This window comes from Triturus cristatus, chromosome 11, assembly GCF_964204655.1.
Source record: "Triturus cristatus chromosome 11, aTriCri1.1, whole genome shotgun sequence".
Classification (NCBI taxonomy): Eukaryota; Metazoa; Chordata; class Amphibia; order Caudata; family Salamandridae; genus Triturus; species Triturus cristatus.
Window position 1 is genome coordinate 836,020,241 of NC_140594.1, and position 13,164 is coordinate 836,033,404.

The following is a 13,164-nucleotide window of genomic DNA, read 5'->3' on the forward strand; positions in this document are numbered from 1 at the left end:
CCAATTAAATGCAAATTCATTTCTCTCATATTTACCTATTCTGGCTAAAAGTCAGATCCTAAGTCAGAACCGGTCCTCAGCAAAATAGACAGAGTTTCTAGCCGTCATGTAGAGTCACCGTCCTCTCCGTCAGCATCGGGACCTCGGATCATCAGTTCGGGAAGAAGTGGCGCTAGACCTCTCTAGTCTACTAATATTTATACTAATAATTACATTCTGAAATGTTACAATCATTGTTCAAAACGGATGAAATGGCGGAAATAAAGTCATCTTTCGTACATTTGTGATACTGTGCGAGATTTTCACACACTTAGATCGTTCCAAATAATGAATAGAAAAATAAGGGGTCCATAACTAATTTGTTACTTCTACGGATGTCTCTTTTGGATAATTTGTATCCCAGTCGTGGGATCATTTCAAGTTCATAAGTTCAGTATTCGGTTTTGCAACAAATATCATGTTCAGGGGCTCTTGGCATCCGTCCTGGGTTTGTCATCATGATCATGGCTTTTCAGTTTGCTGAGAGGGCAAGGTCACAGGCAGCGCGAAGCCTCCTTGCAAAATTTTCCATCAACTCGAATGCAGGCTGCGGGTGGTAGCCATCTTTTGGTAAGCCACATTAGTCAACTTTAAGTGAAATAAAACATAAAACAGAATTACTGCACGGAAATGATTATACAGTGTTATTCCCCTGCTAATACCCTTATGTGTATGTATTTATCTAGCCATTTGCGACATCAAAAGCCATTAATGCATATTAATTATAAGCGGAAAACACAATAACATCATATAAGCAACACCTATTTCGTCAATTTGCTCACCAACTTAGTTCACTTATTAATTTAGCCATGCAATAGCGTTCCCACGGGTAATTCTTCTGTTAATAAGAGTGATTAAACCAGACTCGACAAACTTTTAGTAGTTACTAATTAATCAGTAGTACTTTTAATTCTAACATGCGAAAACGAAACAGGTATTCGGTTTTAAAGAAAAAAACCCTGCTCCATCAGCAGCACATCAGACCATGCATGGCAGGAGGGAGGAGGCTAGTCCATAGATTCAGACAACAGAGGATAGGGAGGAGGTGGATGGGGCAGCAAGCTAACTGTTCAGAGAAGGTGGGTATTAGGAACTTTATTGTTTTTAAAATGTGTGTTTGTGCGAACTACTTAAAATATGAACAAGTATACAGCATAATCTCACATTTATTCAGGAAGAAGAGGATGTTTGTGACTGTGACTCTGGGCTCACTTGGCAGAAACACTCCCTGACCCTCCACCCCCATCGCAAAATGTAATGCCCGTGAAAAGGGTAGGTGGACGCAGTGTTATATAGAACATAGTCCTGAGAGCACGAATGAAAATGAAAACTAGATATAGTATATGGTATAAACTATGCACCAAAAAGTGTGATATAAGATGAACCAGGGAATGAAATATAATATGCAATACATTGTGCGCAATGACAGATTCATTGGAGAGTGCGAGATAGCACAGGCACAAGCGCCTGCTATGCGATATGCGCCTTGGAATGTAATATGCACAGGGCAGTGTTGTGTAACCTAACTAGTCTCTAAAGTTGTAATATAAAATATGTGCTGGGGAGTGTAACGTTGCATATGCACTGTGACAAAGATATAGATCCCAGATTGTAATATGTATGGCATAGCGCTGTGCGTTATAACATAGGCATCAAGGAAGGCACGTTAGATGGGGCAATATAACCCGTGCGTAGGCAAGTGTGGCATGACATATTCACGGGGTGGTGTTACAGTGCACATGGGCTAGAGAGTGTCATAGCATACGCACTAGCTGGTAGAATACAACACAGAGGTGTGTAGCACTCGGCGGGCACTGGTGGGTGTAACACAGCATTGGGCTCAGCCAGGAGCACGCTGTGACTCTCAAGTGAGGTTCGTCTCCTTTCCAGAGAGTAAAATAAAAAGTATTACACATCCGGTGGTGGATGTGTGTTTTATTAACCGTGAGGGGGGTTTCTTGCATAGTTTGGTCGAATTTTTGTCTAATCCCCTTTGAATGGGTTGGTATGCGTGTATATTAAATGTGAAAGTCACTAGCTACCCATGTTTGTATAAATAAATGACAAGGGTGTCTGCTTGGAGAGTACCCACCGGCGGGGGCGCCGGGATTAGGCATGGTAGGGCGTCAGACACGTCAGAGCTTCACTAGCGGTGTAAATACATTCCACGCGGATTTATTGTATGCATAGTCGCTTTTTAATGAATATCACGCAAATCGTCATGGTGATAGGAACATACGGTTTGTCCAGCATGTCCTAGGTGTTTCTATAAATATATATATATTTTTTTAAATAATAAAAACAAAGGCCGGCCCAGGGGGATAGGGTCCCTGGGGCCATAAGTGGCCTGAGGAGGGGGGCAACGCAGCCCCCCTGCAAAAGAATTAAAAAAAGAATAACGCCATGACCCGGGGGTTGGGGTCCCCGGGGCCGATTAAGGCCTTGGGAGGGGGGCCACACGGCCCCCTTCCAAATTTATTTTTTTCAACAAAAAAAATTAGGGTGCAGGCCCTGGGGGATGGGGTCCCCAGGGCCAATTAATTAGAAAAAGAAGTAGGGGCCACACAGCCCTCCTTCTTAAAGAAATAAAATAAATAAAAGACCGGCATCGTGCCGGAGGCCACGCCCCCTCCTTTCAGCACTCTGCAAATGCGCCCCCTGGCCAGTTGTAAATTTGGGAATTAATTCCCCTTCAATACTGAGGGTCCCTGAGGGCCAACTAGCCCAACAGGTATCTCCAGTATGTGCCAGGGAGCTGCGTTGCAGACAGGTGCTCTGAGGCCACGCCCCTTTTTACACGTCTATGCAACGCAGCTCTGTGGCGCTTACTGTAGGTACCTAGTGGGCTAGTTTGATCCTAGGGACCCTTAGGATTCAAGGGGACTTAATCTCTCAACTTACAACGGCCACAGGGTGCGTTTACACAGTGGTGAAGGGAGGGAACGGGGCCTGAGGTGACATGTGCAAACACGCCCTACGGCGCGTATTAAGTTGGGGAAATAATTCCCCTTCAATCCTGAGGGCCACCGGGGGCTAATCAGCCTACCAGGTGCTTCCAGTAAGCGCCACTGAGCTGCGTTGCAGCGAGGTGGTCCAGGCCGTGCCACTTTTTACACCTCTCTGCAACGCAGCTCTGTGGCGCTTATTGGAGGTACCAGGTGGGCTAGTTGGACCCTAGGGACCCTCAGGATTCAAATGAACTTAATATCCCAACTAAAAACGGCCACAGGGCGAGTTTACACAGTGGTGAAGGGAGGGGACGGGGCCTGAGGTGATGCGTGCAAACACGCCCTGTGGCACGTTTTAAGAGGTAGTTTTAATCCCCTGCCCTATTATATACTAAGGGCTTAACGAGGAGGTCATGCTAATCACAGGGGGACCCCAACACATAGTGTTCCCTAGTGTATATAGGTGTTTTCACTGTATTCTGAGTGTCTTTTAACATAGCACTGGCTCTAGGACTGATTAGTCAGACTCAGTTACCACCAGTATCCGTCTGAAAAAGTTGAGGGTACAGGATGATTTTGCAACAAGACTTCTTTCTGCACGTTATCCTTCTTCCTGCACTTTTCTTCGTCTTTGAGGACTTCTGTTGCTTCTTTCTGCATTTCTTTTTTTTCTTTCTGTGCGATTTTTCTTCTTTCTTCACATGTCCTATCTCTGTAGGCATAGTTAGAAATTAGCATTTAAAAAACCTTTGAAATTAACTGAAAAAACCATAGGTTTCTGGCACATTATAGTTAAGAATTAGCATTTAAAAAACCTTAAAAATTCACTGAAAAAACCATAGATTTCAGGGGCGTTATAGTTAGCTGGACTTTTCACTCGTACAAAACCATTGAAATTCCCCCGTTATAGTTAGTTCAGCTAACTATAACTCACGCGCCCGCAATGCACTGCTGATGACGTCACATATTACATCACTCATGACATGGTCAGTGACATCACTCATGACATCACTGATGACATCTCAAATGACATCACTCATGACATCATCCAGTGAATGTGTGTTTTTCTGAAAATTACATATGTTTTATATATGTATAGCTCAAGGTCGATGGAAGAATAAATGGGTATATAAGTGTCTAAATGGATGATTTGTTTTTGAAAAATTGATTGTATAACTGACTGATTAAGTGTATCTTAGTGAATACATGGCTTAGTGAGTAATGTTTAAATGTGTAAATATCTGTATCAGTCTCTCACTTTGTGTATAAGTAGCTGCATGGGTTGGTGAGTAGCTACATGAGTGTCTATATAGGTTATTAGTTGGTTTTTTGAGTATCAGTATGAGTGTCTGAGTATCTGTAGTGTTCGGTGGGGGTATTACGTAGTGCATAGGTGCATGAATGAGTGACTCACTGTTTGTATGTGTTGAAGACAGCATGTGTGCAGAACTGTATGGGTGGATGAGTGTGTGCATGGGTGTGTTAGTGAGTGATAGACTGTCTCAATAGTGTCTTTATGAGTAACTACATATGTTTTAAACTGGTATATGTGACTATTGGTGTATATAAGTGAGTATATGTGAGAGTGAGAGATTGAAAGAGTTCCTGTATGAATAAGTATGTGTTTCTATAAGTGATTGTTTAAAAGACTAAGTATGTGTAAGTGTCTGTAGAAGTGTGGTGGTGTGTGTTTAACTGCATATGCAAGTAAATGGATGTTTGATTCTTTATTAGCATGAGTGACTATGTGTGTGAGTAACTCTATGGATGAGTGGCGTTGTGTAACAGGATGTATAGGTGTGTGAGTACATATGATGAGTGAGTACATGTATGAGTGACTGTATAGGACTGTTGGTGAATGAGTGGATGTGTATATGGATCTTAGAATTACTGAATAGGTTGTTGTAACTGGTATTGGTATGTCCATTGTTTTGAACATTGTAGTTTCTATTTTTGAATGTGTGTATCAAAGGTTATATTAGGGGAAGAGGAGGTCTGCCACTCTATCACAAGGATGATGTCATCAGTGATGTCATTAGTGATGTCATTTGAGATGTCATCAGTGATGTCATGAGTGATGTCACTGACCATGTCATGAGTGATGTAATATGTGATGTCATCAGCAGTGCATTGCGGGCGCGCGAGTTATAGTTAGCTGAACTAACTATAACGGGGGAATTTCACTGGTTTTGTACGAGTGAAAAGTCCAGCTAACTATAACGCCCCTGAAACCTATGGTTTTTTTCAGTGAATTTCAAAGGTTTTTTAAATGCTAATTCCTAACCATAACGTGCCTGAAACCTATGGTTTTTTCAGTGAATTTCAAAGGTTTTTTAAATGCTAACTTCTAACTATGCCTACAGAGATAGGACATGTGAAGAAAGAAGAAAAAACGCACAGAAAGAAAAAAAAGAAATGCAGAAAGAAGCAACAGAAGTCCTCAGAGACGAAGAAAAGTGCAGGAAGAAGGATAACGTGCAGAAAGAACAAACAGAAGAGCAGAAAGAAGCCTTGTTGCAAAATCATCCTGTACCCTCAACTTTTAAAAGACACTCAGAATACAGTGAAAACACCTGCATACACTAGGAACACTATGCGTTGGGGTCCCCCTGTGATCAGCATGACCTCCTCTGTAAGCCCCTAGTATATAATAGGGCAGGGGATTAAAACTACCTCTTAAAATGCGCCACAGGGTGTGTTTGCACACGTCACCTCAGGCCCCGTCCCCTCACTTCCCACTGTGTAAACATGCCCTGTGGCCGTTTTAAGTTGGGAGATTAAGTCCCCTTGAATCCTGAGGGTCCCTAGGGTCCAACTAGACCACTAGGTACCTCCAGTAAGCGCCACAGAGCTGCGTTGCAGAGAGATGTAAAAAGAGGCACGGCCTGGACCACCTCTCTGCAACGCAGCTCAGTGGCGCTTACTGGAAGCACCCTTGTGGGCTAGTTAGCCCCCAGGGGCCCTCAGGATTGAAGGGGAATTATTTCCCCAACTTAAAACGCGCCACAAGGCTTGTTTGCACACGTTAACTCAGGCCCCGTCCCCTCCTTTCACCACTGTGTAAACACGCCCTGTGGCCGTTTTTAGTTGGGAGATTAAGTTAATTGAATCCTGAGGGTCCCTAGGGTCCAACTAGCCCACTAGGTACCTCCAGTATGCGCCACAGAGCTGCGTTGCAGAGAGGTGTAAAACGTGGCACGGCCTGGACCACCTCTCTGCAACGCAGCGCAGTGGCGCTTACTGGAAGCACCTGGTGGTCTAGTTAGCCTCCAGGGGCCCTCAGGATTGAAGGGGAATTATTTCCCCAACTTACAACGCGCCATAGGGCGTGTTTGCACACGTCACCTCAGGCCCCGTCCCCTTCCGTCCCCACTGTGTAAACATGCCCTGTGGCCGTTTTTCTAAGTTGGGAGATTAAGTCCCCTTGAATCCTGAGGATCCCTAGGGGCAAAATAGCCCACTAGGTACGTCCAGTAAGCGCCATTGCAGAGAGGTGTAAAAATGGGCACGGCCTGCACCACCTCTCTGCAACGCAGAGCAGTGGCACTTACTGGAAGCACCTGGTGGGCTAGTTGGCCCCCAGGGTCCCTCAGGATTGAAAGGGAATTATTTCCCCAACTTAAAACGCGCCACAGGGCGTGTTTGCACACGTCACCTCAGGCCCTGTCCCCTCCCTTCACCACTGTGTAAACGCGCCCTGTGGCCATTCTAAGTTGAGAGATTAAGTCCCCTTGAATCCTAAGGGTCCCTAGGGTCAAACTAGCCCACTAGGTACCTCCAGTAAGCGCCATAGAGCTGCGTTGCATAGAGGTGTAAAAAGGGCCATGGCCTCAGAACACCTGTTTGCAACGCAGCTCCCTGGCGCACACTGGAGATACCTGTTGGGCTAGTTGGCCCTCAGGGACCCTCAGTATTGAAGGGGAATTAATTCCCCAATTTACAACTGGCCAGGGGGCGCATTTGCAGAGTGCTGCAAGGAGGGGGTGTGGCCTCCAGCGCGATGCCGGTCTTTTATTTATTTTATTTTTTTAAGAAGGAGGGCTATGTGGCCCCCCTTCTATTTCTAATTTACTGGCCTTGGGAACCCCACCCCCCAGGGCCTGCACCCTAATTTTTTTTGTTGAAAAAAATAAATTTATCCCTCCCAAGGCCTTAATCGGCCCCAGGGACCCCAACCCCCGGGTCGTGGCCTTTTTTTTATTTAAATACTTTAGGAGGGGGCTGCGTTGCCCCCCTCCTCAGGCCACTTATCGCTCCGGGGACCCCATACCCCGGGGCCCGGCCTTTGTTTTTTATTATTTTAAAAATATATATATTTATAGAAACACCTAGGACATGCTGGACAAACCGTATGTACCTATCACCATGACGATTTGCATGATATTCATTAAAAGGCGACTATGCATAGAATGAATCCACATGAAATGTATTTACACCGCTAGTGAAGCTCTGACGTGTCTGACTCCCTACCGTGCCTAATCCCAGCGCCCCCGCCGGTGGGTACTCTCCAAGTAGACATCCTTGTCGTTTATTTATACAAACATGGGTAGCTATTGACGGGCACATTTAATATACACGCACACCAAGCCATTCAAAGGGGATTCGACAAAAATTCGACCAAACTATGCAAGAAACCCCCTCACAGTTAATAAAAAACACATCCACCGCCGGATGTGTAATACTTTTTATTTTACTCTCTGGAAAGGCGACGAACCTCACTTGAGAGTCACAGGGTGCTCCTGGCTGAGCCCGATGCTGTGTTACACCCACCAGTGCCCGCCGATTGCCTCACACCTCTGTGTTGTATTCCACCAGCTAGTGCATATGCTATGACACTCTCTAGCCCATGTGCACTGTAACACCACCCCGTGAATATTGCCCCATCTAACGTGCCTTCCTCGATGTGTATGTTATAACGCATAGCGCTATGCCATACATATTACAATCTGGGATCCATATCTTTGTCACAGTGCATATGCAACGTTACACTCCCCAGCACATATTTTATATTACAACTTTAGAGACTAGTTATGTTACACAACACTGCCCTGTGCATATTCCACTCCAAGGCGCATATCGCATAGCACGCGCTAGTGCCTGTGCTATCTCGCGCTCTCCAATGAATCTGTCATTGCGCACAATGTATTGCATATTATATTTCACGCCCCGGTTCATCTTATAGCACACTTTTTGGTGCATAGTTTATACCATATACTACATCTAGTTTTCATTTTCAATTGTGCTCTCAGGACTATGTTCTATATAACACTGCGTCCACCTACCCTTTTCACGGACATTACACGGACATTACATTTTGCGATGGGGTGGAGAGTCAGGAGGTGTTTCTGCCAAGTGAGCCCGGAGTCACAGTCACAAACGTCCTCTTCTTCCTGAATAAAAGTGAGATTATGCTGCATACTTGTTCATATTTTAAGTAGTTCGCACAGACACACATTTTAAAAACAATAAAGTTCCTAATACCCACCTTCTCTGAACAGTTAGCTTGCTGCCCCATCCACCTCCTCCCTATCCTCTGTTGTCTGAATCCATGGACTAGCCTCCTCCCTCCTGCCATGCATGATCTGATGTGCTGCCACTGCCCTCCATTTAGCATGATGTACCAGTCCTCTCCTCCTGCCCTCCATTTCCCAATTCTATGGCCCATCATTGACCTCCGGCTTAGCCTCTGTGCTTAGCTTGCTGCCCCTATTCTCCTTCCCCCTGCCCTCCGATGTCTTTGTGCATGCCCCTGCTCCATCCTTTTTGCCCACTATGTTCCATGGACCTGCCACTCCTATCTACTCTGAGTGTTCCGTTGAGCTGCCACTCCCCTCCCACCTGCCTAGCATTGTCAGATGACTGTAAACTGTCCCTGCCACCTCCACCCTGCCTGTCCACATGCCATGCCCCTATCCCCCTCCTCCTGTCCTCCATGGTCCATTTTACTGCCACACCCTTCTGCCCTCCCTGATCTGTTGTGCTACAACTGCTCCTCCTGCCTGCCCCGCACGGTCTGTTGTGAGGCCCCTTCCCCTGAACTCTCTTGTCTGTGCCCAGGTCCTGACCCTCCCTTCTATCCTCCATGGTCCTTTGTGCATGCCCCTGCACCCTCCTTCTTGCCCATCATAGCCATTGTGCTGCCACTAACCCTCCCGCTTGCCATGCATGGTCTTCTGTGCTGCCATGGCCCCTCCCACCTTCCCAGTGCGGTCAGCTAGCTGCCCCTGACCCCCTCCCACCTTCCCTCCATGGTCTGTGTGTATGCCACCATAGTCTCATTGTTGCTCTCCATGGTGTGTCTTGTTTCTAGTGCCCATCCTGCCTGACCTCCATGGTCATCTTGCTGCTCCTGCCCTGCCACCTTGCCCCCAGCCCTCTGTTTCCATGTGCAGACCCCCTATTCCCTCCCTCCTGGCTTGTCTGTTCCATTGTAATGCCCCTGATCCGTCCCTCCTGCCCTTTATGGTCTGTTATGCTGCAGCTTTCTCTCCTGTCTGTCCATTATGGTCAGCTACCTACCATTGCCTCTTTCCCATCTGTTCTCTGTTGTCCATGTGCATGGTCCTGTCCCCTCCCTATTGCTTTCTATGGATTGTTGTGCTGCACTCCCGTCCCGCATGCGCTGTGTGGTGTATTGTGCTGCTGCAAACCCTGATGCCTGCCCTGTAGAGTCAGTTTGGTGCACCTCTCCATGTCCCTCCTCTCCTCTGTTATCCGCGTCCATGTCCCTACCCCAATTCCTCCTGCCTACCATGATTCAATGTACCATACTTGCGAACATTTTGAACTTGGTAAGAGGGAGATTTTGAAAAAAAACTGGGGTAATGATTTTCCCCTTTGAGTTACATTGAAAAAGAGGAGATTGTAGACAGGAGACAGATCAAATAAAGCCCATTTGAGCTTAAAAATATTGTACGTTTCCTGGCTGAAACGGGTCTGTTGGCATGTATGGTTGTACTACCACTGCCTCTTCCTTCTGCCCACAATGGTCTATTATATTACACAGCCTCTCTTGCCAGTCCTGTATTGTTGGTTTGTTGCCCCTGCCCCCCTTTCCACTGCCCTCCATAGTCTGTTGTGCTGCCACTGCCCTTCCTGCCTGCCCAGTGTGGTCAAATTGTTGCCTCTGCACTCTCCTACCTGCCTTCAATTTTCAGAGTCCGTGCCCCTGGCCTCTGCCTCTCAACAGTATCCCAATGAACAACTAGATTGCTAACATTTTATATTTATTACAAAAGTGTGGAACGCCTGACGTCATCTTGATGTAATCAAAACTGTAATACCTAGAGTATTTCCTTTAGAAATTACATATATGAGAGGGTCTTATTTGCATCAAAATTATGGTTAGTGCTCTAAAAAACTAAAATGAGGACATATTTTCTGAGTTTTCAAATAGCGACAAAGAACTTTTAAATTCTTTGTAATCTTTATGTTTTTTTATCCAGTTGACCACTTGATTAAATGTTGCACCTTGGCGTGAGGATGTGGTGTTACTTCCAGAGCTGCAGACTTTGCAACTGGGGAACCAGGTTGGAGTTTCTGCTTCAGCTCAACATTCTGTGATTGTGGTCAAATCACTTAATCTCCCTATGTCTGCAACCAAAATGAATTTGATCTTGTGTGATGTAACCAATGCTCATGTAAAGCATTCCAATACCTGACAAGTCTGCACTATATAAAACTGCAAATACACAAAAAATAAGTGTTTTGCACACTTCTGTCATTGGGCTACATGTGGGCTACATCTGGGTGATATTTGTGCTGCATTTAGGCTCTTTTGTGTCTGGTGGCCATCTTGGGAGATTTATTTGTTATGAAGTTTCCTAATTTCCTCATTTACTGCAGTCTCCTCAGTAGGAAATGCTTTCAATTTTTTACTTTGATTCCATCAAGAAGGTATTCAGATATGTCACACATTTGCCATAAATTCTGAATGTTAGCACTCTAGTTGCTCATGAGATCACTGTAGTAACGCTACTGCGCACCACGTAAGTCTGCTGCTGGTATTAAAAGTGCATGTTTCAGTCTGCATATCAGAATTTTTTAATGAAATAGAAGAGGATTTGAGAAGTCACTCAAAATGTGCCCTAATTTTTCTTTCTGCAGCACTAATCATAATTTCTATGGCAAAATGAATCCCCTCATTGTGTTCCTTTGTAAATTAAATGTTTTAAGTGTTCCCACTTTATTCCATTCAAGATGGCTTCAGGTGTGCCATACTTTTGTCATAAGTAATACTGTTAGCGCTCTAGTTGTTCGTTAGAACACTCTGGGACATTCTGTCATTGGGCTATACTTGGGCTACATCTGGGTAATATTTGGGCTACATTTGGGCTCTTTTGTCTCTGGTGGCCATTTTGGGAGACTTATTTGTTATGATGTTTCCAAATTTCCTCATTTACTACAGTCTCCTCAGTAGGAAATACTTTCAGTTTTTTACTTTGATTCCATCAAGAAGGCATTCAGATGTGTCACAAATTTGCCATAAATTCAGAATGTTAGCACTCTAGTTGCTTATTAGATCACTGTAGTAAAGCTACTGCTCACCAGGGAAGTCTGCTGCTGGTATTCAAAGTGCATGTTTCAGTCTGCATGTCAGAATTTTTTAATGAAATAGAAGAGGATTTGAGAAGTCACTCAAAATGTGCCCTAATTTTTCTTTCTGCAGCACTAATCATACTTTCTATGGCAAAATGAACCCCCTCATTTTGTTCCTTTTTAAATTAAATGTTTTAAGAGTTACCACTTTATTCCAACCAAGATGGCTTCAGGTGTGCCATACGTTTGTCATAAGTAGGACTGTTAGTGCTCTAGTTGTTCTTTAGAACACTCTGGGAAGCTGCAGTAGAACACAAAGGAATCAACGGACAGTCTCTGCCCTTGTTGGATGTACATGTTTTACTGAGAATGTCAGACTTCATTCTCACATGACTGAGAAAGATAATGTGAATTTACAGAAAATATGCTCTCAGTTAGCTTATAGATCACCCTCCAAACCTCTGTGGGAAAAGCATGAGAAAATAGTTTTCTCTCAAACATGATTCATGATATCACAGCAGAAGGCTTTTTCACATGGTAAATCCCCTTAGAACACACCACAATTCCTAAAATGAGTATGGTACCATCAACAAATGATTTATAATGTAACTAAAGTCTTAAAACCTTCTATTAACTGCAATGCTTTTTAATGAGGTGCTATCATGTATATTGGTCCCAAGATGGCTGCCAACACTTCTTGGATGAAGTGCTGACAGCCAATCAGATCTCACGATGAGATGTGTGGTTAGGCTCCGCCCAGATATATATGTGATTTTACTTTTGATTTTCTCAGGAACTACTGAACGGATTTACACCATTTAAGCAAAAGGCACATGCCTGACCTGAGGACTAGTAATTCTGTTCAGCCGTTCGGGCTGTACCTTCGACTAAAGGTCCTATGGGAAAATGCATGGGGAAAAAGCGTTTTGGGACCCCCCTTTTTTCTCAGCCCCCGCTTGACGAATCACCCCGAGACTTTCAGGGTAGGAGCTGAGCGGAGCGCCTCATTAGTTTTGAAAATTTCACGAAGATAAGTCAACCAGCGCCAAAGTTATTCAAAATATATTTTTCAGATTTCCGATGGCAATTCGGTCTTAACTATAACTATCTACTGGCGACCGCTAGTAGATAATATATGTATATACATTCAGTGAAAAAACCATAGGTTTCACACATGTTATAGTTAGCTGGACATTTTACTCGTAAAAAACCAATGAAATTGCCCCGTTATAGTTAGTTCAGCTAACTATAACTCGCGCGCCCGCAATGCACTGCTGATGACGTCACATATTACATCACTCATGACATGGTCAGTGACATCACTCATGACATCACTGATGACATCTCAAATGACATCACTGATGACCTCACTGATGACATCATCCAGTGCATGTGTGTTTTTCTGAAAATTAAATATGTTTTATATATGTATATCTCAAGGTCGATGGAAGAATAAATGGGTATATAAGTGTCTAAATGGATGATTTGTTTTTGAAAAATTGATTGTTTAACTGACTGATTAAGTGTATCTTAGTGAATACATGGCTTAGTGAGTAATGTTTAAATATGTATATATCTGTATCAGTCTCTCACTTTGTGTATAAGTGGCTGCATGGGTTGGTGAGTAGCTACATGGGTG

General features: G+C 44.3%; 1 protein-coding gene across 1 annotated transcript in view; it reads right to left on the reverse strand.

The window, feature by feature from the left end:
- Nucleotides 1-303: 303 nt before the first annotated feature.
- The window catches only part of LOC146785503 (uncharacterized), a 213,389-nt gene continuing 200,528 nt past the window's right edge, over nt 304-13,164 (reverse strand). Inside the window, exon 6 of the transcript XR_014970426.1 lies at nt 304-627. The gene's annotated coding sequence lies outside the window, so the exon portion shown is untranslated. The remainder of the gene's footprint in view (nt 628-13,164) is intronic.